The 24,661-nt window shown below is 43.3% G+C and overlaps 1 long non-coding RNA gene across 1 annotated transcript; it reads right to left on the bottom strand.

The window, feature by feature from the left end:
• Nucleotides 1-11,111: 11,111 nt before the first annotated feature.
• Nucleotides 11,112-24,620, bottom strand: LOC142465688 (uncharacterized). Its single transcript, XR_012787945.1, has 3 exons — nucleotides 24,156-24,620; nucleotides 23,071-23,150; nucleotides 11,112-13,906 (listed from the first exon to the last, which is right to left on the bottom strand). It is a non-coding gene; the product is annotated as an uncharacterized LOC142465688 (long non-coding RNA).
• Between the last annotated feature and the right edge of the window lie 41 nt (nucleotides 24,621-24,661).

The following is a 24,661-nucleotide window of genomic DNA, read 5'->3' as shown; positions in this document are numbered from 1 at the left end:
CCCTTGGCCTCTTCCAGTGCTAGAGAGACTTCTGTCTGATTGTATCCTCGTTCCAAGAATGAATTTTTCATTTCCTCTAATCTAGAGGGATCACTGGTAATTCTGATGACCCGAGTAAGGAGTTGATTAAAATCAGGAAAAATATTGATACAATCATTGAACATGGTGCGACATTAGACACAAGACACATCCACTGACTGGCAAGACAAGATCCAGAACACTATTGACACCTATAGAGAGAACCTGATTAAATATAAAAGAGAGAAGCTTAAAATTGTTAAAGCCGACTACACTGACAGACGAGTGTATAGATGGTTACTAGGTATCAATGAATCAAATCCAGCAAAAGGCAGACCAAAAATATTTTTTTCTAAACATAAGAAAGACACTGCACACACTGGCACGTGCAATACTAGTGATACCGATCAATCTGATAGTCAAGATACACCAGCTGCAGGATCTGCCTCTTTTTTAGGTCAAGGCAACCCCCTCCCTATCCCCAAACCAGGCACAAAACCAGGAGGGGTGGACACAGGCACAAGGTATCCACTCAGACAGACGACAAGAGGTTCAAACAAACCCAAAATATAGACTGTGTGGTTTTTAATATGTCTAAATATAAACAAAACTCTGCTGAACTCAGCCTTCTCAGCAAGGGCCTGTCTTTTGTTCCCACATTTAAACAGGATCCATTTGAATGGGAAATTGACTTGTATCGTCTCAACAATTAAAACTTAAAGACTATTTCAGTAGAACCCCAGTTACCACCACAAATAGTGATTTGACTGATCAAACAAGTAAATTTAAACCTCAAAGCACATTTGATCCTCAAACACACAATCACAGCATCCATACATTTATGCATTTGGTGGGGCTGGATACAAGAGAAAAACTTAAACACTACAAAACTAGATATTCCAACCTTTCCAGGGAGGAACGACTAGCCATTAAATCTCTTAGTTCCAATACTGAAATCATTATCAGATCAGCTGATAAAGGGGGTGGCGTCGTAGTCATGCCTTACACGTACCATAAAGGAGAGATAGAGAACCAATTTGAGGGTTAATACACAATACAAATTACTGACTACAGATCCCACATCCAGCTACAAAAGGGAAATTGACGCCATCATAGACCTTGGGTTAACCAACAGATGGATTACAGAAGAGACAAGCAAATTTCTTAAACAAACTAGTCCCATTATTCCGGTTATATATATTCTACCTAACATTCATAAATCTATTTCAGCAGCACCTGGTAGGCCAATAATTTCTGCTCGTGGCTCATTAACCCATCCACTTTCCCAATATGTGGACTTCTTTTTGCAGCCCATGGTTTCTAAGATGCAGACGTACATTAAGGACACCACTGACTATCATTCAATGAAACAATCTTACTGAGATTACAGATGGGTATATTTTAGCAACCATGGATGTTGCAAGTCTATATTCCAATATTAACCACGAGGATGGTATTGAAGCCAGCAGAGAACATCTCTTAAATTTTGAAACTACTACTGGTCCTCCCCAGACTTTTTGTTGCTGCTTATAGATGTGATCCTGCATAAAAATTATTTCAAATTTGAACAGAATTTTTATTTGCAGTTGATGGGGACCGCAATGGGGTCGAATATGGCCCCATCATATACTAATCTTTTCATGGACTCCTATGAACAAAAACAGTTTTTGAACAATCCTACATAGAGCAAACATATTGTGAAATTGTTTCGCTATATTGATGACCTGTTTCTAGTATGGTCAGGGTCTGAGTCACAGTTACTTACATTTGTTGACACATTGAGCAACCTACCATCTACTATACGCTTCACTCTAAGCTTCAGCACGATAGAGGTGCCTTTTCTGGACACTATTGTCTACAAGGATAATGGACCCTCGGCGGATTTCATCAGGGGAGTCGGAAGAAACGCGTAGGGTCACGTGGGCAATGAACTACGGTGGTGGAGCAGTTCAGACGCCAAAATCAGACACCAGCAAAGAAGTTCCCTGAATCCTGCCCAAGACGAGCCGTGCTGAACAGGAACTGCAGGCTGCTCATTCGGGTTGCCGGAGAGACGCTGAGACGGTGACACCAGCAGCAGTGAAGCCTTGCAGTTCATACAGCGAGACGGAACGGAAGGAACTTGCTACAGTCTGACACATGGGCCTGTCCCATACAACGCTTTTATTATACTGGCAAAGTGTGAGTGTGCATTTGTCTTTGTTTGTGTCAATTAAACCTTTATTATTGGATTTTACACATGGATCGGGCGCTTTTCCTTTCTCTTTTTTTCTAAAAAAAAAAAAAATATATATAGATATATATATATATATATATATATAGATATAGATATATATATATATATATATATATATTCATAAAGGAGAGCTATTGAGCGTGGCATATGTATACAACAAACGACAGAGAAGCCCAATGCTACATCCAATATGACAAAAATACACAGTAAAATACTTATATATTCTCTTGAAAAAGGGTCATTTAGTTTAACCCTTTGGCCAAAGTGTTGCAAGCTTGCGAGCCACGACAAGGCAGACACCTGTTTGCAAGTCCTTGTGTTTTGTTAACTTATTTTCAGCTGTCTCAGCTGCTGGAGGTTAGTGGCTCCTCCTTCCCAGGTTCAGCCCGCCCCTCCCCACTTCCCAAGTGAGTAGGTCCTTTCATACTACTGGATACATATCCAATGTTGGTCTTTCTCCCTCCTAATAGAGGTAAATAAGAATTAAAATACTAATATAGCTCTATTAGGATTACATCTGGTAGTTTTAGGACTTGCGAACAGGTGTCTGCCTTGTCGTGGCTCGCAAGCTTAGAATGCTTTGGCCAAAGGGTTAAACTAAATTACCCCTTTTCAAGAGAATATATAAGTATTTTACTGTGTATTTTTGTCATATTGGATGTAGCATTGGGCTTCTGTCTGTTGTATACAAAAATAAATAAAAACAGGAGTCAAAGTGCCTATCCTTCCTCCTACAGTGACTGAGGAGTCTCTCCAACACAAGCTAAGCAGCCGTCATGAGCTCATGTCATAGGAGGAGCCTGGTTAGTGCATCGAAGCTAAGACCCCGCAGGGGGTTGAACCCCATCCTGGGAATCCAGGAGTGCCGACCACCAGAGTCTTTTGCTTTTATCATTAATTTAACTCTTAAAAATAAAGTGTAGCAGGTACAAACAAGCCTGGGAAACGCTGGGATTCTGTGCATGCAGAAATGTACACTGGGGGTTGTGTGCATCTGTGGAACAATACGTTCACTTTATTCCATATGCAGACGGGCAATTGGGGATTTAGCCAGATGTGCGCTGGTATGAACATTGTCTGCTTAAGAAACTTGCATAAAGTATTACATTAGATCCGGGGTGGCCAGCTCCTGTCCTCAAGGGCAACCAACAGGTCAGGTTTTCTGGATATCCTTGTTTCAGCCCAGTGTGGTGCGAGTCTCACCTATGCTGAAGCAGGGATATCCAGAAACTTGGCCTGTTGGTGGCCTTTGAGGACTGGAGTTTGTCACTCCTGAATTAGTGGAAACCCATATGCATACAAGACCAGCATTATGGTATGTTTGTATTGCTATACATATAGGACAAGCATTATAGGGATATTTGGATACAAAGCGAACCTAATGACATTTTCTTTTAGTTTAGGAATGTTTCCATTACTTTGTTACAGGAAAAAGTTATAGAAACCTTTGCATTGTTATAGGATGTAGGACAAACCTGTTTTCATGCCTATATAGAATTTAGGACCAACTTTATGGGAATTAAGGCATTCCCCCATACCCTATAGCAATGCAGATGTTACAGAAGGCTTTCCCATGCCCTTTAGCAATACTTTTATCAGATTTTTGCATGCCTACAGTATGAGAGATAGAGAGAGAGATACACACATATATACACATCCTCATGGGATGGCAACATGGCTATACGATATAGGGTAAACCGCAAATAGACTGACAGGATACATTGATATATGATGCATTAGAAACATGGGATTGTTTTGCATTTTTATGAAATCTAGGCCAAACTCTATTGAAGGTCTGTGTTATCGGCCAAAAACCTGCATGGAATAGACCGGATCGGCTCAGTTTCTGCTTCAGCTTGTGGTGGAGAACAGAACATGGGTGCACGAGGAGGAAGGGGGCACTTTTGGGTGCTATGGTGAGGTGTGAAGGATCACTAGTAATTGCTTTCTGTATGGGAGGGAGAGGTGTGGGGTCTGCAACCCCAGGAATTGATATTCATATTTAAAGTGCAATGTACAAATGTGTGTGCAGAGCAATGTCTGTGTAATCCATTAGATTCGAAAAACACCAATATCCCAATGTTTTAATGCATTAGGCATCCATCTGTGTTCTTCACTGTAACTTGCTCTGCACATGGTTAGTGCTATACAAACACAATAGAGGGTGTTTGTGTATATGTAAAAGGATAGGATAACATACTGTAGTGCCCACGGTTATTCTAAGGCTTTGGTTCCGCTGCGTCCGGCGGCGTGCGCGTTCCTTACCAGCAGGGGTGTCCTTTCCTAGCTGGTCCCAGTCCCCCCTCGCTGCACGGCTCACAACGCGCTGTGACGCGTCTGCCGCCAGGGGATACAAGAAAATTGTGATCCCGAGCGGTGACGCGTCACGTGGTGCGCTGATGAGCCTATCAGCGGCGGGGGCGGGAGCTGTCAGACAGCTTCCTCCACAAGGTAGGGGGTGGTGTGTGTATCAGCGTGTGTGAGGAGGGCATTTGTGGGGGAAGAGAGGGAGTGGGAGCTGCTTACCTTCCAGCAGCCCGCAGCAGCTCCCTCCTGCAGCCCGGGAGACCGAGCCCGTGGAGAGGGGGGGGGGGGGTGAGGGGAGTAGTGGCTCCCTCCGTTCAAACCACGCCCTCCCACTCCCTACAGACCGCATATCGCGGTCTGTGCCTGTCAGCGCGCCACCTGTCTGCAGTGCGGGCGCGCTGACTGAGGGAGCGGGGCCTTAGCCTAACACAAACCAGTGGCAATCACCAAAAAGACCCAGGTACACGCTGGATACATGCCTTAAACCCAGCATTTCTGCATTGATTAATGGCCCATCAGATTAACAGCGGGGGTCCCTGGCAGTCCCATTCAAACTGAATGGGACTGCCAGGGACCCCAGCTGTGTTAATCCTATGGGTCATTAGTCAATGCAGAAATGCCTTAAACTAGCCAGGTTACACCCAGCACATACCCAGAATGTAACCGGGCTAGTTTAAGGCAAGCTTTAGAATACTCGTGGTCTTGACTGTAGCTATGTATATACAGAGCAATGTGTCTGCATTACATATGTATTATGCACAGCAATTGATTTGCGGGTACGCAGATCTGTGTACCACACCCCATGAAAACCTCTGCATTATTATAGGATTTAGAACAGGCGTTTTGGCAGCAAACAGCCCATATTGGCTTTTAGAATAAGCCCCTTAGAGAAGATTGTATTAAATTGGACATCTGCATTGCATGTGCATCTTCACATTCTTTGGGGTTTGCTATAGAATGTGAAACAAACTGTATGAGACTTTTACAAATTATCAACCCTATAGGAAATGATTTGTTGCTATAAGATATACTGTAGCACAAACCCTATAGATTTTGTATAGCTATAGGAAAGACCCCGTGAGACTTGTGTTACTACATAAAAGAAAAAAACATACATTATAGGAATTTTCCATAGATATATATATATATATATATATATATATATGGTATAGTATAGGACCAACCTTTTAGGTTCTGTATTGTTATAGAATGTATTACTTACCCCTGTTATGACAATCTGCTACATCTGTAGGACAAACTGTGCAGGTTCTGCATAGTTATAGGATATTGGACAAACCTTAGCGATTCTTTGCAGTAGCTAAACAATATGACAAACATTATGGGGTGTTGTGCTGCTATAGGATAACTCGCCTTATATGTTTGCATTACTATAAGATACAAGACAAACCTTATATCACTGTTTACAATAGTATACAGGACACATGTATTAGGGCAGGGGGGCGCAAACTTTTTTCCCTGCGCCCCCCTGCCGGCTGTCCCCTCACTACCGCGCCCCCCCCAACCCCAACTTACCCTCGCACCGGCGTAATGACGTCACGTTGCCATAGCAACGTGACGTCACATGACCTCGCAGCGTCATTTTGACGCCGCGTTGCCATGGCGACGCCGGGAGGAAGCCGCCGGAGCCACGGGTAAGTATGGTTTACAGAGGCCCTGCAGCTCCCCCGGCACTTAATTTAAGTGCCTTCGGGAAGCGCGCGGGGCCTCTGTAAACCCCGGGCCCCCCGTCGGCAGTCTCGCGCCCCCCCTGGGGGTCGCGCCCCACAGATTGCGCACCGCTGTATTAGGGTATAGGAATACAGGCATTTTATGTGTTATAGGCTAGATTTATTTATAAAATGTTTTACCAGGAAGTAATACATTGAGAGTTACCTCTCGTTTTCAAGTATGTCCTGGGCATAGAGTTAAGGGTTTACATTATATACAAGACATTGCATGCACAGTTAGAGAAAATATATATTATGGGCGTATGTAACAGTTACAGAGCTACATATATGGTAAACAGTATTAAGAGGTTTTGTTTTGCCAAAGTATATGAAACAAACCATAGGATTTTTGCACTTTACAGAATATGAGAAACGTTATAGGAATGATTTGTTGCTGTAATATAAAGCACACTTTATAGATGGTGCACAGCTTTTTGATCATAGGACATACCATGGTATTACTACATAAAAAACTAATCTTATGGAACTTTGGCTCTGCCATCGCATACAGGACACTTTGTACAGGAGGTTCTGCTATGGCATACAAGACACTTTATATAGTAGATCCTGCTCTGTTATAGGGCAGACATTTTAGATACGTTATCGTTATTTTACTAAAACAGTATAAAGACAGTGCTTATAGAAACGTTTGTATTGTTATAGATTCTAGGACAGATCTTACAGGGAATCTTCCCCTGCTATAGGATAAGGCAAACCTTTCTCATTTTTACATTTCTATGCAGGATAAACATCAGATAATTTGTGTTGCTATAGAACAGGGGTGCAAGATTTTGTAGGTGGGTGGGCACACAGTGAAGCAGGGTGGTGATAGAGGCAGGCGGCGGGAGAAGATGGCGGTGGCCCGGCAGAATGAAGCAGAGGAGCAGCCGACACAGGAGTTAGGAGTTGAACGGAGGCAGAGAGGGACAGGCGGGGAGGAGCGCGCCCCAGTAGTCTCTCTTATGCCTAGTGTTGACTGCTGCACACGCGCCTGGTGTCCTGTCTGCACGTGCAGTCGAAAACCACATTGTGCAGTCTCTAGGGAGCGATGGGAGGCACTTGTGGCCAAGACAGGGGTCATAACTGCCCTTCCATTAGCTGCTCGCCAACCACGTGATCGTGCCGCGGGAAGACAAAATTCTTGTCTTCCATATCAGCGTAAGAGCGTCTCTCTCTCTCTCTCTCGTGTGGGGCACGCGCGCCGCAGCCTACACTGGGGACTCTGCCTAAGCCGGCTGGTCTTCTGCTTAACGCTCTGCCACCTCTTCCGTCGCCCACCTCCATCACAACCCTGTCCCACAGTTCGGCATGGAGGAGGGGCGAGAGCACTGGAGATGGGGAGGGGGGGGAAGAGCTGGAGGAGAAAGGGAAGAGAGCTGGCGGAGGTGAAGATCAAGGACACAATGGGGGATGGGAGAAAAAAATTGCAGTCAGTAGTATCTTATACTAGTAGGCTGATTTATTTAATAATAAAAAAAGTAATATGATTTGGATTACATCAAGCAGGGGGAACCACAGACTAATGTTACGGATTAAATGGGGGGCTTGGAGTAACAAGTTTGCTCACCCCTGCATAGAATACAGCACAGATCTTCTATTTGACATAGCTGTAGGATTATAGGACGTGCATTACTACAGAATGGAAAACAAACCTTAGGGAACTTTGGCATTGCTATTATAGGACAAACTGCATAGGTTCTGCATTGTTACAAATAAGGAAATCTTATAGAAACGTTTGTATTGTTATCGGATCTAGGACTGATCTTACAGGAAATCCTACACTGCTATAGGATATAAGGAAAACCTTTTAAATATAGGTTTACATTTCTAAATATACAGCATAGGGAATTTTGCATGTCAGTGGCGAGTGGCGATAGGGCAAACTTTATAGGAAATCCTATGTTGCTATCGGATATACAGACTATCGTTTCTATAAGATATAGGAGAAATAAGTGAAAATGGGATGTAAAACCATTTCCTGGTAAGAATAAATATTAGAGAACTATGCATGGTTACAAAACATGACATATCAAATAAGTTCTGCATTGATATAGGATAAGGTACTAGACAAACCTAATCGCACTATGGGACTTTTGCATTACAATAGAATGTGCGACAAACCTGTTTTAGTTTTGCTATAAAATATTTCGCACTTTTACAGAGTATGACACCTTATAGGGACAGAGTTACTGCTACAGGTTATAGCACAGACCTAGATTTTGCATAACTATAGGATAAAAGAACTGGTAAGACATTTGCATTAATCCCACCTTACAAATTCTGTTCTGCTATAGGACACACATTTCTCTCTCCATTACAGAGGTAAATGTAAATTTCCAGTTAGTGTAAGGACCTGCAAAGTAGTCATGCCTTGGCTGCAGGCTTTTAGTGGTTTGGCCAAAGAATTTAACTAAATACTTATGAGAAGACAAATAAGTATTTAACTATATATACTTTTTCATTTGGATGTTGCATTGGGACTTTGTTGTTGTATACAATATATTTGGTTGCACCCATTGGCACTCCTTTTGAGAGATATATGGATACAGGATTGTGTGTCTGCTATAGGACACAGTACAGACAGATTTATAAAAGTACTGTGCCACTAAAGATACAATATTAAAGGTCATTAGAAAGTGAACACATTTTTAAGCAATGGTTTCTGAAATCCTCCATTTCTAGAAAAATATTTGCCGGGGCTTTAAAATGTTATCGATTTTTAAAATGGAGTGTAATAACACAGAAATACATATATTGGTAAACAACTTAAAATCTTTAATACAAACTGACCTTGTTAAGTAAAAATGTATTTGAAGCCGTGTCATTTTTTAATGAAAAGGAATTCTATATGGAGAATTAAATTTTAACTCCCATTTTGCAGATTGGAGCATTAAAACAGAAACATTATGGACGATAAGAGTTAAAACATTAACTAGATACTAGAATATTTGAATCCTCTGCCAAATAAAATGTCACATTTGCTTGGCTATTTGAAAGGTGTTACAAAAACACAATAATGTCTATGGTATTTCAATACTAAATGGTCTTTATTGACATATGGGAGAATTTGCCAGTTGGAATCAAAACATACATTTTTTTTGGTTCATATTTTCTGTAATGAAAGTACAATACTATAAAACAAAACACAGAAATACTCACTCTACCTCCAATAAATACATAGGCACACCAAGGGTTAAAGTTCTAACCACTTCAACATAAAGTCACAAGAACTGCGGATGATTAAAAGACCCCAATTATATGCACTCAGTATGTAGAGGTGACTAGATGGTTACTGTATAGTCCAAGTACAGGATAATAAAGAGAATCTTGACACCAACAACCAGGGCAAGGTTTTATCTCTCCCCCCTCCCCCCCATGTCCCTCATTCCTGGAAATTCCCAAAGATTAAAAGTATATGTGACAGTATGTGCCACAAGTTCTAAATTGGATGAAATGTGAGCTCATCCAATGTAAATGGGTATCATAGCACCGGCACTGATACTTTATATATGCGTACCAAATCCTAGATCTGTAATATTGTTTGGTGTGCCATACTATCCAAGGTGGTTCACGCTCACCTAATACAGTATTTATTTGTTAACATGTACAAATTAGGAGTGCACCTATCCAAAAGGATTTTTTCCCTTTCTCACCACACCATGTCATTTTCAGCTCTATATAGTGATCATATGGCCATAACAATGCATATTTATTATTACATAGAACTCAAACATGCCAATAATATACAAAGAATACCTTAAAAGCTGCAGACTCCACATTGGCAGCCTGGACAACGGATATAATTTCTACTCTTGTAGACAGATATTAGAAATATATATAGAATAGACGCATACACATCATTAGTTGAATGGATACACCATCCACTTCTTTCCAAGAATGAATTCCAGCTATTTATGCGCCAATAAGCTATAGCGCAGAAGTTGCGGTTTGTATATCAAGCTTTTCGACAAGGTATATATTAATAAGCCTGAGATTCAAAACTAGCACAATATCAAACAGAGGACAACGAATACAGATTGCAATTAGTCATTGCATTTAATAACGATATAGTGGCCCTCAATATATCCAGTCATTTTTACAAGATGACCTACTTTGACATCTAAATGTACAAAATATAGCAGGCACTACCTCAATTTAACATTGTAACGCCACTTTTTGGAATAAACTCAAATTACCCAAGAGACATTTCTGCAGGCATCAATATTAGCCCCAACGGTCCAATGAATAGTATGAATTAACGGCAACACAACACATTAACAATCCGAAATCTATTCAATGACAACTATCAAATCAGACAAGTCAAATATTCCGTTACATGTAACATTCACTAAAAAGCAAGTGCACACACACACATTTAGTTGAAAACCTATGGATTGTTTATTTAAAGACCCAGTAGTCACATTTTCAGACCGTGTATATTAGAATGGGGATCCTATGATTTATGAAAAATAACCACCATTATTTCTTTAATCAAGCCCTTACAAGACAGAAGTCGTGTTTGAACATTTTCTATTATACATAGAATACACATTTTCAGGTGTAAGACCAACACCAACTATTTAAATGGTCCCAAACCCTTGTTAAATTGTATTTTATTTGCATTAACAACAAATAAACCTTCATTACTTATAAGTATTAGCAATATTTGTCACTTTAAAGCTACTCAAGCACCAGCATATATACATAAACCTTCATTATATCAGATTTTATTATACACCTTTTACATAGAATTAATATGCAACCCTTTAAAAAGATCCCTGTTAGAGCTGGTGCTTTGCTTCGAGTCACGTTAATCGTTCCAGTATTACCATACTGCTAAAAGCAGGTGTTTGGTGAATAAGGTATGAACTGATGAGCGGTGTTATTTTTTTTTTTTTTAATCTGCCATTTACAATGTTCCACTGCATCTGGGAGAACCGAAAATGATCACCTTAAACATGAGTGAAACCTCCCCGACCACAGGTCTATTAAGAAACACGGATGAAATACCCTACAGAAAACCATTTGTGCAGGATTAAACCAGACAATCTTATTTGAGATGTAACCTACATGTATTTTAACACCATTTAATTGCGTGAATATATTGGCGTCAGCATTGCACGAGATAAAACCGCTGCGTCCAACGTCTCTGAACAAACTTTTATCTGCGTTAAGACTGGGCTGGTAATGTAGGATGGTTCTGCTTCTTCCTTGGCCATAGTGGAGTGAGTAGTAGATAAGAGCCTCCTGAATCTGAAGGTCCCTGGAGAGGTTTGAAGATTTAACTCGTGACTGTAGTCAAAGGTTTTGTTTATGTCGGTTCTATCATTTAATACCTCATTCAACATACCATTCTCTTTTAGTTTCAGCATGTCTCACTGACCCATAAATAATTACACAATTACATAAATGAGACAACCCTTAAATGACAACACAGAGGCACTAAGTGACCCCCCAAATTGGGGAGGGAGGCCTAGAATTAAAGACAAGAGGCTGTTTGGCACCAGACCCTACAGACAGCAGTACATGCGAATCTACAGATTATGCCTGGTACATCAAATGAATGAAGCAGAAAGCATCATACAAACAGGCGCAGTTACATAGCAAACAGTAAGCGGCCATCAGCACGGTATAAGAAATAACAGTATTGCAAATAGCGCACATTAACATTATTTACTGCCCAATGTAGCACGACTTGCACTTGGCGGCTGTCCATGAAACTGCATTACGCTCAGAGGGCCGGAAGCTCAGTCTTTTCCTTTATATTTAGTTCTATAGGGGTCAGCGGCCACCATGCTGGGGGATATAAAGTTCAGCGACCCTCAGGCGGAGGTGAAGCACTGGGAGGGACAGAACGTTAGGTTCATGTTTACTAAAGGGCCAAATTCAGGCGGGTGATAACCAGCAGGAAACCAGGTCCTTTCACGGAGGGAAACGGACAGGAAGCTCTCAGGCAAACGGAGGAGGAACCATCTCAGGTCAACAGGGGAGGGACTCGAAGCTCCTCGTCATTGGGACACTGGGCCCAGGCGCACTTCTCGGGCTAGGATAGGGTCCAACTCTCACCGGGAGGCAGGGTGATTAGGTGGTAGGAGGAGTATTATGTGGGAGGTAACATTATCTGAAAAGAATCTAAAGATACATCTGTTTTAAGGCCCCTCCCACCCTCCCCACTATACAAAGGGTCCAAACTCCAGTGTCCCGACCAAATTACCCTCTATTGTACCATTACTGGAAAATTAAGAAGCTCAGCAAGCAAGCGTTTAACGACTAGCACCTCTCCATACATGTCAGGGAGCAAGTACCCATTAGATCAGCCCATGCTATATTAGAGCATGTATGAATGCGTATTACATTATAAATGTTCCAGTATTCTTGTTCAAATGCTGCACATATTCTGCCAAGACACACCCAATATAAAAAGGGGGGAAATGACCGATTACAGAACAGATGGAGGCTATGCAAGGTTTGTTCCAAGACTGGACTGGGCTGATATTAAAACCTGGAAAAGAAAACGAGGAAAGACTCAGAGCGCCCCCCTCCCCCAAACCAACCCTGCAAGTATATGGCAGTCTCCCTCTGTATAACACATGATTACCTTCATATCACACCCATGGCCCCAGTGTACCGACATTTACAGCCATCTCTACGCATGTTAATTTACAAAACACTATAAATATTGCACGTGCCAAGCAAATATTCAGTTTAGCCAGACCTGTATTAACGCAGGGGCCATTATATAGTGTGCATGTACCATAGCATCATGCGGTCTAACCCCCCCCCCCCCCCCTCCTTATCTCAAATACACAGTGCAGGGCGATCTGTACCATAGGGGAATACACCGCATGTGGGGCACTACTACCAAGTGTAGTCACTTAACGCGCTGGCCACATATACACATCAGCAGATCAGACATCCGGTTTATCTCCGCTCCCCAGTAATGATGGCAGGAGGTACACATGGATCTGGACCAGCCTCTGGCACATTGAGTCCCCCTTAAGTGTGATGCCCAACTCGTCCTCAAGTCTTGGCAGGTTCTGAGGATCAGAAGAAGGCCACACAGACAAACACTGCCCACCCACCCCAGTAACAAGACCAGGTCATTACATAAACTCCCTAATTATTCATAGTATCAACATGATTCACATGTTCCCTGCCTGTCATAGCCTTATCCAATAGCTGTGTTATAGGGACGTGTAAGTAACGTATAGTAACGTGCATTTAGTCCACGCTGAACAATTTAATAGTACAATTAATAACCGTTGTAGTATAAAACCTTAGACCAGGGGATAATTGCACAAACGTATACATACTGGTTTGTTAATTACCGCTATAGAATTGTAAACTTTACCGGGGGGGGGGGGGAAAGAGATGGAACTTTGTCCTGGGCTATACTTACCACATGACAGCCCGTGGCTAACACCATACATACCCACCCGGAGGAGAGTACGGTCTATCTCCCGTGCACTACTGCAGGACCCACGTACTGCGTTACCTAGATCTCCAACCCCCTTCCTCCGCAGCTAGAACCCGTCTCACGGGCAGCGCCCTTCGGTCTCCTCCTTATATAGACCTTGACACATCACACCGCAGTGAGTCGGCCCCTCCATCCGCGAAGCTGTTTACAATGTAGTCCCACCATTACCGACTTAAAACACAATATCTACGCGGTTTATTCTTCTTCTGCGGGAGCTGTTTTCTGGTAGGTGGGTTGGAATAAACCTCAGGAAGATTGTGGTTTTCAATAAAAGTACTTTTAAGTGGGATAGGAGTGGGTGGAAATTTCCAGAGGTTCTGGAAAATAACATCGGCTTATTGCGCATGCGGAGCCAGGGATTATTTCCTCACACACAAAAGTAGACAAATCAATTTAATACGCGTCGTTTCTGCAACATTCAACGGATTTAACCTTTTGTGATAAATGTACATGTAGTTCATCCAGTTTTAGTAGTGAAAAGTGCTGGGAACTGCAATTTACGTCCTTTGTTATTCGGTTAAAAGCAATCGTGGCGGAAGGATACCGACTAAGCGGGGATGAATTTCAAGTGACAGGCTCACTGCCGGTCTATTGCATTGCGCCTGCATCATGTGATGACTATAGGCGGAGGAATATCAGGGTTGCATCTATTATTAATTGCAGAGATCCGGTCCAAACCAGTTTTGACTCGTTTGGAGCGGCCTTTCAGTGGTAAACAAGGAACCATAATAAGGAATGTGACAGAACATTCCAGAACATGTCAGTGTGTGCAGCCCTGTAATAAGAAAGACGTGTTAACACACACCACCACCCCCCTGATTCATTCCAATACGGACCTGAATTAAATAAATAGATATAAATACAAGTTTCCGATATGTATATTGTTTAGAGGTCTGTCCAGAAATAAAATAGTTTAAACTGACTCCGTGTACAGGACTTTAATGTGAAATCCAAGAACTAAGGGCTCTCTCAGACAAGCTTCTATGGCAGCTTGTTAGCGTTCGCGCCCCAGCCGCGCGCTCCTGTAGCACAGCGATCTATGCTCAAACTGCAGGAGTCGGTTTGCGGCGTTTGGGGTGTGGCGGAGGCGTGTAACGAACGCGTCACGAAGCTGGTTCGCCTCTATTGGCTGAACCAGCTCGCGTCACGCGACTGTAGCCCCAAATTACAATTTGGGTTGTGCCGGCAAAATGTCGCAGCGACAACGCTGCACTTTGCCGCCGGTTGAGTTTCCAGTTTGAAAACTCCCACCGCACAACCCAAATTTGCGACGGACGTGCGCGCGCTAACCTCTCTTCGCCTTCTGTTTGAGCTAAGCCTAACTGTAAAGACTTTAATAAAGTAACAGGAAGTGAAATATATATATATTGTAACTACACCAGCTGCTATTGTCAATGTTTTATGTAAAGTAAGATACAAATGTACACACACAGCTATCTACCATCTCCATATCTATCAACCATCTATCTGCCTGACTGAAAATATGTCTGTTTATCTATGTATCTATCTATTTTTTTTACATACCTGTATGTATTTATTATCTGTCTGTATATCTACATCCACCTATTTATACATACATAAATAGATACATACAGAGACAGATAGATAGACTGATGGAAGGATAGATAGATAGATAGATAGATAGATAGATAGATAGATAGATAGATAGATAGATAGAAAGCTGTTCCTGCATAGTGTATGGTTTTTCAATTCAAAGACGAAAAGCCTCCTTGCCCCAGTACAGAAAGTGAGATGTTCCCGCTGTCGGAATAAAAATAACTCTTATTATACTGCACTGCGTATTCCCATCCAGACACTGCAGTATTTACACGATGTCCAGTTATTGAAATAACTTCTAACCCCAAAGCAAACTTCTCTTTGGTAGAGGGATCCGTGTATGAACAAGAAATCATGTTTATGGGTAAAAAGGAACCCTTAGAATAATCTCTGTCCCACAGAGTTTACCATCTAAATACAATTATGGGGCAACTGACGTGTGTGTAAATGGGTGATCCTATTAAAATCAATCGTACAATCTAAAGACAGTTATGGGGGCGCGTGATGTGTGTAAGAGGGTGATCCTATTAAAGTATATGGTGTAAGTGATGTGTGTAATAGGGTAATTCTATTAAAGTCTAGATTTGAAATTGATGTGTGTAAGGGAGTGATCCTATTTAAGTATACAGGGTATGCAATATGTTTAAGAGGATAATTTCATTAAAATATATGGACTAAGGCAGATTTTTTTTGGGGGGGCGCGGGCGGTTGTAGAGGTCTTGCGCTCTTCCCCAAGGACCGCGCGAGGCCTCTGCAACCTCTACTTACCCGGATTCAAGACGCGTGACCATAGCAACGCAGTGTCAAATGACGCAGCGGGGTTATGTGACGTGACGGTTGCCCTGGTAACGTGACGTCAAATGACGACGCAGGTCACGTGACGTCACACAACCCCCGCGGCATCAAATGATGCAAGGTAGGGAGGGAGGCGGCCAACGGAGGAGGTAAGCACTGCAAAAAATGTTTGTGCGCCCCTGGACTAAGGGATGTGTGGAAGATGGGATTCCTTTTAATGTATATAGAGAAACGTGATGTGTCTAAGGGGATGATCCTATTAAAGTCTTTGGGGTAACTGGTGTGTGTAAGAGGTTGATCCTATTTTTAAGAGAGTGATCTTCTTAAACTCTAGATCAGGGGTGACCAACTCCAATCCTCAAGGGCCACCAACAGGTCAGCTTTTCAGGATATCCCTGCTTCAGCACAGATGGCTCAATCAGTGGTTATCTTTGACTGAGCCACCTGTGCTGAAGCAGGGATATCCTGAACACCTGGCCTGTTGGTGGCCCTTGAGGGCTGGAGTTTGCCACTGTGGTCTTGTAGAGGATATAATGTATTGTGTGTAAGAAGGTGATCCAATGTTTTAGATGGCGCTCCTATTAAAGCCTATGGGATGGCTGATGGTTATAAGAGGAAGAGCCTACAAACATACATGAATGAAAATAATGAAATGAACATGTCTCCCCAGCCCCTTATTAACACTCACACCCCATGTGATTAATTAACACAAGGCGGCTGCAGAAATCTTATTACAGAAAGAGCTGTGACGTCTCTGGGACACGTCTGCTGTCACCTAAACATTCGTGACGTCGGCATCCAGGAACACGTGAAGCTCGCGCGTCACTAAAATCACACGCAGCAGCTCTAACACTTTTGCTCTTATAGGGACTAGCATCATATTGCTGTGTATATGTATCTAAAAGCATCAATCCCATATAGCGGGCAAGAAGGTTTATTTTCCTTAGAGCAGGAATCTCACTTGTTTGTCTAGTGAAAAATAAATATGTTTCTATTTTCCCATGTATTTCTAATCTGATCTGGGCCTCCCAGCTCTACTCTTTTTTTTTTTTTTTGGCTTATGAAGGCGGCATTACTAATTTAAATCAATCAACAAATGATAAAGAGTGCAAGTTACCAATTGTACCTGCACAACAACAGTTCACAAGCGGCTTTATCACCATAGGATTAGCTAGAGATTGGGAAAATAAATGAAAAATACTTGAATGGATTTAATATGAAATCCCTGGTATTGAGCCCATCAACCATGTTACTGACATTAGTTTACTTTCATTCTAGGAGGGATAGTTCTTAATTTGCTGAAATAATGATTTGATTCAGATACAAACCATGGAGGAAATCAGACTTTTAAAGTTGCAATCCCCGCAATATCCTACGCATGTGTTTTTTTAATACATCAGTTCTGTATTATTAGATTATAAATACTACATTTTTTTATTTTAAAATTCAACTCTTCATGACATTTTTTTAATGAGTTTTAATATACTAAGGGGCCTATGCAGAGAGCAGCGAATTTTAAAATTGGCGAATTTATTAAAAAGTAGCTTTTTTGGAGAGTTTTATTCTCCATATGCAGAAAAGTGCGAATTCTGCTATGTTTAACATGGATGCGTGTGGCGAGTTTAAATTGGCGAGATGCGCGCTTCAGAAACGTGTAAAAACAAATTTGCGCCTTTTTTTCCCCTTTGCAATGGCCGCGAGCGGCAGCTTCTTGCCAATTTTTTCTGGCGAGGCAAAAAGGAGACAATCGCGCCATTTTATTGGCGCGAACAGCCGCTAGATGCCGTTCGCGCCTCTCTGCATTAGGATATTTTTAAAACTGGCGAGATTGAGGTTCTCGCCAGCCGCGAGGCGAGTTTTACAAATAGAAAAGAAAAATTGGCGCGTTTTTCGGAACTCGCCATTTTCTGCTGCTTTCTGCGCGATTTTCTCCAAAAAATGGCGAATTTCGAAATAGCGCTGCTCTCTGCATAGGCCCCTATGTATCTTCTGATTTCTGTAGCAGGCTTTAGCCCACCTCCCCAGCAGTGCAAGATCTTTGTAACACTTCCCTGTTTGTGATAACTTGTTGCCAAAGTTCCCAGCAGTTTGAGCTGCAAACTGTAACAATAGATCATGTTACTTTAGCAATATACGAATACATTGTAGCTGATCAGTTAACACTGACTGAAGGATTGCTTGAAACTGAAAGGCGGCCATTTAGAGCACCCTGGGAAGCAGGATTTTGCTGATCAATCAGTGGAGAACTAATCCATCAACAACTTTGGCAATTCGTTTTCAATAAAGGTAATCAACGGCTGCATATATTAATATATATATATATATATATATATATATATATTTTTAAGCTGTTTGGATTGCGTCTTTAAATTCAGAATATCGTATTATAATTAGAATGTCGCATGTCAGAGGTAGATAAGTATTATATATAGGTATTCAGTGTATCAAAGTAGGAGGTTTCTTTTCTATTTAGAAAGTTACAAGACACATTAAAACGTATAACTTAAAAACGGAACAAATTCTGAGAGGCAAATCAGTGGGAGGGGAACAGGAATTTAGGACACCTCTAGAGATTCTCAATACTGATGTACAGCGCTGTGTATTCATTATCAGTGATGGAACTCACCATCATTATACATTATACAACGTGGTATATTCATTATCAGTGATGGTACTCACCATCATTATACATTATACAACGTGGTATATTCATTATCAGTGATGGTGCCCACCATCATTATACATTATACAACGTGGTATATTCATTATCAGTGTATAGGTACGCACCATCATTATACATTATACAACGTGGTATATTCATTATCAGTGTATAGGTACGCACCATCATTATACATTATACAACGTGGTATATTCATTATCAGTGTATAGGTACGCACCATCATTATACATTATACAACGTGGTATATTCATTATCAGTGTATAGGTACGCACCATCATTATACATTATACAACGTGGTATATTCATTATCAGTGTATAGGTACGCACCATCATTATACAGCGCGGCGTGTTCAGTGTATAGATAATCAGTATAATTACACAGCACAGTGGATCATTATCAGTGTATAGAGATACTCAGTAACATTATACAGCGCAGTTGATCATTATCAGTGTATAGATACTCAGTATGCTTATACAGAGCAGCGTGTTCATTAACAGTGTATAGAGATACTCAGTAACATTATACAGCGCAGTTGATCATTAACAGTGTATAGAGATACTCAGAATACTTATACAGAGCAGCGTGTTCATTATCAGTGTATAGATATTTAAGACCATTATACAGTGCAATGTGTTTATTATCAATGTAGAGAGATACTCATTATCATTATACAGCGCAGCGTGATCATTATCAGTGTATACAGATACCAGGATCATTATACAGCGCAGCGTGTTCATTCTCAGTGTATACAGATACCCAGGATCATTATACAGGGCAGCGTGTTCATTCTCAGTGTATACAGATACCCAGCATCATTATACAGCGCAGCGTGTTCATTCTCAGTGTATACAGATACCCAGCATCATTATACAGCGCAGCGTGATCATTCTCAGTGTATACAGATACCCAGCATCATTATACAGCGCAGCGTGATCATTATCAGTGTATAGATACTCAGTATTATGGTTAAGTTGTTTTCGAGATTCAGAGGCCTGTAAAAAATTCCCTGGTGCCTGAATTCCTGAACCTCGCCCCCTCCACCCCCTCTCTCTCTCTCTATCCCCTTTTCCTTCTCGCTCTCCCCTTCTCTCTCTTCCTCTCATTCTCTCTCTCTCTATATTCCTCTTTCTCTCTCACTTTTTCCTTCTCTAGCCCCCTCTCTCCCTTTCTTTCTCGCCCCCTTATCCATCTATCCCCCTCCCTCACTATCCCCTTCACTCTCTCTTCCTCTTGTTCTCTCTCTCCTTCTCTTTCGCCCCCTTATCCTTCTCTTTCTCTCCCTCCCTCTCTCACCCCCTCTCTCCTCCTTTTTGTGGCTGCAGTTGAAGTTGAAAACAAGTAGATCACATTACAAGCTGTGCGTCCTGGGAGGAGGGGACATAATACATGTATAGAATTACCTGCCACAGTAACCCCTGCAGTGCTGGCACAGTAACCCCTGCAGTGCTGGCACAGGTATTCTGCATGTGGCAGTAAGCCCTGCAGTGCTGGCACAGGTATTCTGCATGGCACAGTAATCCCTGCAGCACTGGAAAAGGTATTCTGCATGCACAGTAACCCCTGCAGCGCTGGCACAGGTATTCTGCATGCACAGTAACCCCTGCAGCGCTGGCACAGGTATTCTGCATGTGGCAGTAACCCCTGCAGTGCTGGCACAGGTATTCTGCATGTGGCAGTAACCCCTGCAGTGCTGGCACAGGTATTCTGCATGGCACAGTAACCCCTGCAGCGCTGGAAAAGGTATTCTGCATGTCACAGTAACCCCTGCATCGCTGGCACAGGTATTTTGCATGCACAGTAACCCCTGCAGCGCTGGCACAGGTATTCTGCATTTGACAGTAACCCCTGCAGTGCTGGCACAGGTATTCTGCATGTGGCAGTAACCCCTGCAGCGCTGGCACAGGTATTCTGCATGTAACAGTAACCCCTGCAGCGCTGGCACAGGTATTCTGCATGGCACAGTAACCCCTGCAGTGCTGGCACAGGTATTCTTCATGCACAGAAACCCCTGCAGCGCTGGCACAGGTATTCTGCATGGCACAGTAACCCCTGCAGCGCTGGCACAGGTATTCTGCATGTGGCAGTAACCCCTGCAGTGCTGGCACAGGTATTCTGCATGTCACAGTAACCCCTGCAGCGCTGGCACAGGTATTCTGCATGTGGCAGTAACCCCTGCAGTGCTGGCACAGGTATTCTGCATGTCGCAGTAACCCCTGCAGCGCTGGCACAGGTATTCTGCATGTGGCAGTAACCCCTGCAGTGCTGGCACAGGTATTCTGCATGTGGCAGTAACCCCTGCAGCGCTGGCACAGGTATTCTGCATGTGGCAGTAACCCCTGCAGTGCTGGCACAGGTATTCTGCATGTCGCAGTAACCCCTGCAGCGCTGGCACAGGTATTCTGCATGTGGCAGTAAACCCTGCAGTGCTGGCACAGGTATTCTGCATGTCACAGTAACCCCTGCAGCGCTGGCACAGGTATTCTGCATGTGGCAGTAACCCCTGCAGTGCTGGCACAGGTATTCTGCATGTCACAGTAACCCCTGCAGCGCTGGCACAGGTATTCTGCATGTGGCAGTAACCCCTGCAGTGCTGGCACAGGTATTCTGCATGTGGAAGTAACCCCTTCAGGGGGCCAACAAAGTGTTAGGGACTGTGTGATTGAAGGGTTAACTGAGACCCTCATATTACAGCACAGTGTGTTCTCTCTGTCACTGTCCCCTGTCTGTGTCCTGCTGTCTCTTTCCCATCTGATCCTCCTGTCTGTGACTGTCCCTATGTCCCCTGTCTGTGTCCTTCTGTCTCTGTCCTCTCCAATCCACCTCTCTGTGACCCTTCCTTTGTCCGTATCCTTCCCTCTCTCTGTCCCATGTCCGTGTCCTGCTGTCTGTCCTCTGTCCTGCTCTCTCTGTCCCCTCTGATCCCCTCTTTATGACCGCCCCTCTGTCTGTGTCCTGCTATCTCTGTCCCCTCTGGTCCTCCTCTCTGTGACTGTCCCTCTGTCCCCTGTCTGTGTCCTGCTGTCTCTGCCTCATCTGTCCCTTGTCTGTGTCCTGCTGTCTCTGCCCCACCTGTCCCTTGTCTGTGTCCTGCTGTCTCTGCCCCATCTGTCCCTTGTCTGTGTCCTGCTGTCTCTGCCCCACCTGTCCCTTGTCTGTGTCCTGCTGTCTCTGCCCCACCTGTCCCTTGTCTGTGTCCTGCTGTCTCTGCCCCATCTGTCCCTTGTCTGTGTCCTGCTGTCTCTGCCCCACCTGTCCCTTGTCTGTGTCCTGCTGTCTCTGCCCCATCTGTCCCTTGTCTGTGTCCTGCTGTCTCTGATCCTCCTCTCTGTGACTATCCCTTGTCTGTGTCCTGCGGTCTCTGATCCCCCTCTCTGTGACCGTCCCTCTGTCCCCTCCCCTGCTACCTGCAGCTGACAGTAATGTTCCAGGCCCTCGGCCTACAGTACGTGACTTCAGTGAAATTCTCCATGGCTGCCACCCCATAAATAGCCTCGCTCCCTTCCCCCTACATCACTAAACAATTATTTGTGCCTGCTGAGATTTGGCTGGAAACCTGACTGTAATGAGAGTGAAAACACCCCAGTGCCAAGAATGTAACCCCACAGACACAATCCCTGTCTTATTACAGGAGAGACAGAGACCCCTTTCCAGCCAGGAGGAGAACCCCTACAAACCCCACTAACCAGTAGGGCAACCAGGGGGTGCAGGGGTGCATTTGCACCCCCAAGAATGTAATCTATTTGATTATACTTACTGGCGGGTACAGAGACCCCGCGCTCTTCCCCACAGCAATGAAACTGATTGCCAGGGGAGAGCGCGGGACCCCTGTAATTCTGAGTCCATGGTGACTGCAGCCGTGCGGAGGCGCGCTGAGGCTGAGGGAAAGCGGGTGCTTTCCCTGGCCTTAGTTCGCGCGCCGTCAGGGGGCGGGCCAGTGACATCACGGAGCTGGTTCGCCCTCATTGGGCGAACCGCTCACGTGACCGGCCCTGCGCTCCCGTGAGCGCCAAAACGAAAAACAAATTTAAGAGCTACGCCTCCGCACGCCTGCTAAAGCCGCTCTCATTGCGGCTGTAGGGGCTCACTGATAAGCGCTGACCATGGACTCAGCCTAAGAGAGCCGCCCTCCTCCATCGCTGTCGCGGGATGACTGTTAAAAACTTTGCACCCCACAATATGAATCTCTGGTTGCGCCCCTGCCACTGAGCCAATAAGATTTCTCCTATAAGAAATCCCATTTGTTTTCCCATGTTAGAAATAATTTTTACTTACCCATTTTCCAGATCAGATTTACTCCCCCCTGTTAGAAATCCCATATTCCTCTACTTGATAGAAATCCGGTTTCATTTTCCCTATAAGAAATCCCACACAATCCCCTATTAGAAATCCTGTCCTATTCGTCTACTACTCTACTGATAGAAAGCCTATTTAATTTCCCTTATTATAAATTCCATTTATGTCCCATATTGAAAATATTTTTACCCCCTTATTATAAATCCCTTATACATTCTTATATTAGAAATCCCTTATAATTTCCCGTTAGAAATCCCATATACTTCCCGCATTTAGAAATCCCTTATACTGTACTACTTTCCCCTATTAGAAATCCCTTATACTACTTTCCACTATTAGAAATCCCTTATACTACTTTCCCCTATTAGAAATCCCTTAAACTTTCCGCTATTAGAAATCCCTTATACGTTTCCTTATTAGAAATCCCTTATACTTTCCCGTTAGAAATCCCTTATAACTTCCCCCTATTACAAATCCCTTATAACTTCCCCTATTAGAAATTCTCTTTACTTTCCCCTTTACACTAACCCCAAATTTCACTATTAAACCCTCAACCCCAGACAGATATCTGTAGCAATTTTTTAAATTCTGGCCTTATTAAATATGGCCGTCTTCACGAATTCCCCTAATAAACACCTTCTAACTGCAGATCATAATGGCCCATATTCACAAAAGGTGCTAAACTTCACTGCGTGACTATGGGCCAATGAGAGAAGTGTGTGGGGTATATAATGTGGGGTTTTGTCATGAGGATTTTTGGGGTCAGGGTTTTAGGGATGTTTTAGAAAACCTATTAAACATCTTCTACTATGAGGCGGACATTACAGATGTCAGACGAGGGGTTATATGGCAACGCGATTTAATTTAATTAGAAATGATATATATATCATTAGACTGTAAGCTCCTCAGAGCAGGGACTCCTCTTCCTTAATGTCACTTTTATGTCTGAAGCACTTATTCCCATGATCTGTTATTTATATTATCTGTTATTTATTTGATTACCACATGTATTACTGCTGTGAAGCGCTATGTACATTAATGGCGCTATATAAATAAAGACATACAATACAATATCTCTATCTTCCGCCCGTGTCTCCCCACTGCTGGATGAAGCCTCTCCAATGCTCTCCCAGGTACTGCGGTTACAGCCTCTCTTCTCCATGTCACTCCCACACATTCCCTCATCCCATCTCATTTTGGGTCATAGTCTTGGCCTTTTAATCTCTTGGAATCCAGTCCCCGCCGCCTGTCTCTGTTATGGAAAAGTACCAGCTTCGCACAGGACAGAAAAAGCCAAACACTGCCACCTAGCGGTATAAATGTGCTCCTCTCTGTCTCTGTCCCCTCTGCTTCTCACTGTCACATCTGCTTGTCACCGTCACTGTGTCCCCTCTGCTTCTGTCAGTGTCCCCTCTGCTTCTCACTGTCACATCTGCTTGTCACCGTCACTGTGTCCCCTCTGCTTCTGTCACTGTGTCCCCATCTGTCCCCTCTGCTTCTCACTGTCACATCTGCTTGTCACCGCCACTGTGTCCCCTCTGCTGTCACTGTGTCCCCAGTCTGTCCCCCC

The sequence above is a fragment of the Ascaphus truei genome, chromosome 14, assembly GCF_040206685.1.
Source record: "Ascaphus truei isolate aAscTru1 chromosome 14, aAscTru1.hap1, whole genome shotgun sequence".
NCBI lineage: Eukaryota > Metazoa > Chordata > Amphibia > Anura > Ascaphidae > Ascaphus > Ascaphus truei.
This window is presented reverse-complemented; position numbering and strand designations above follow the sequence as displayed.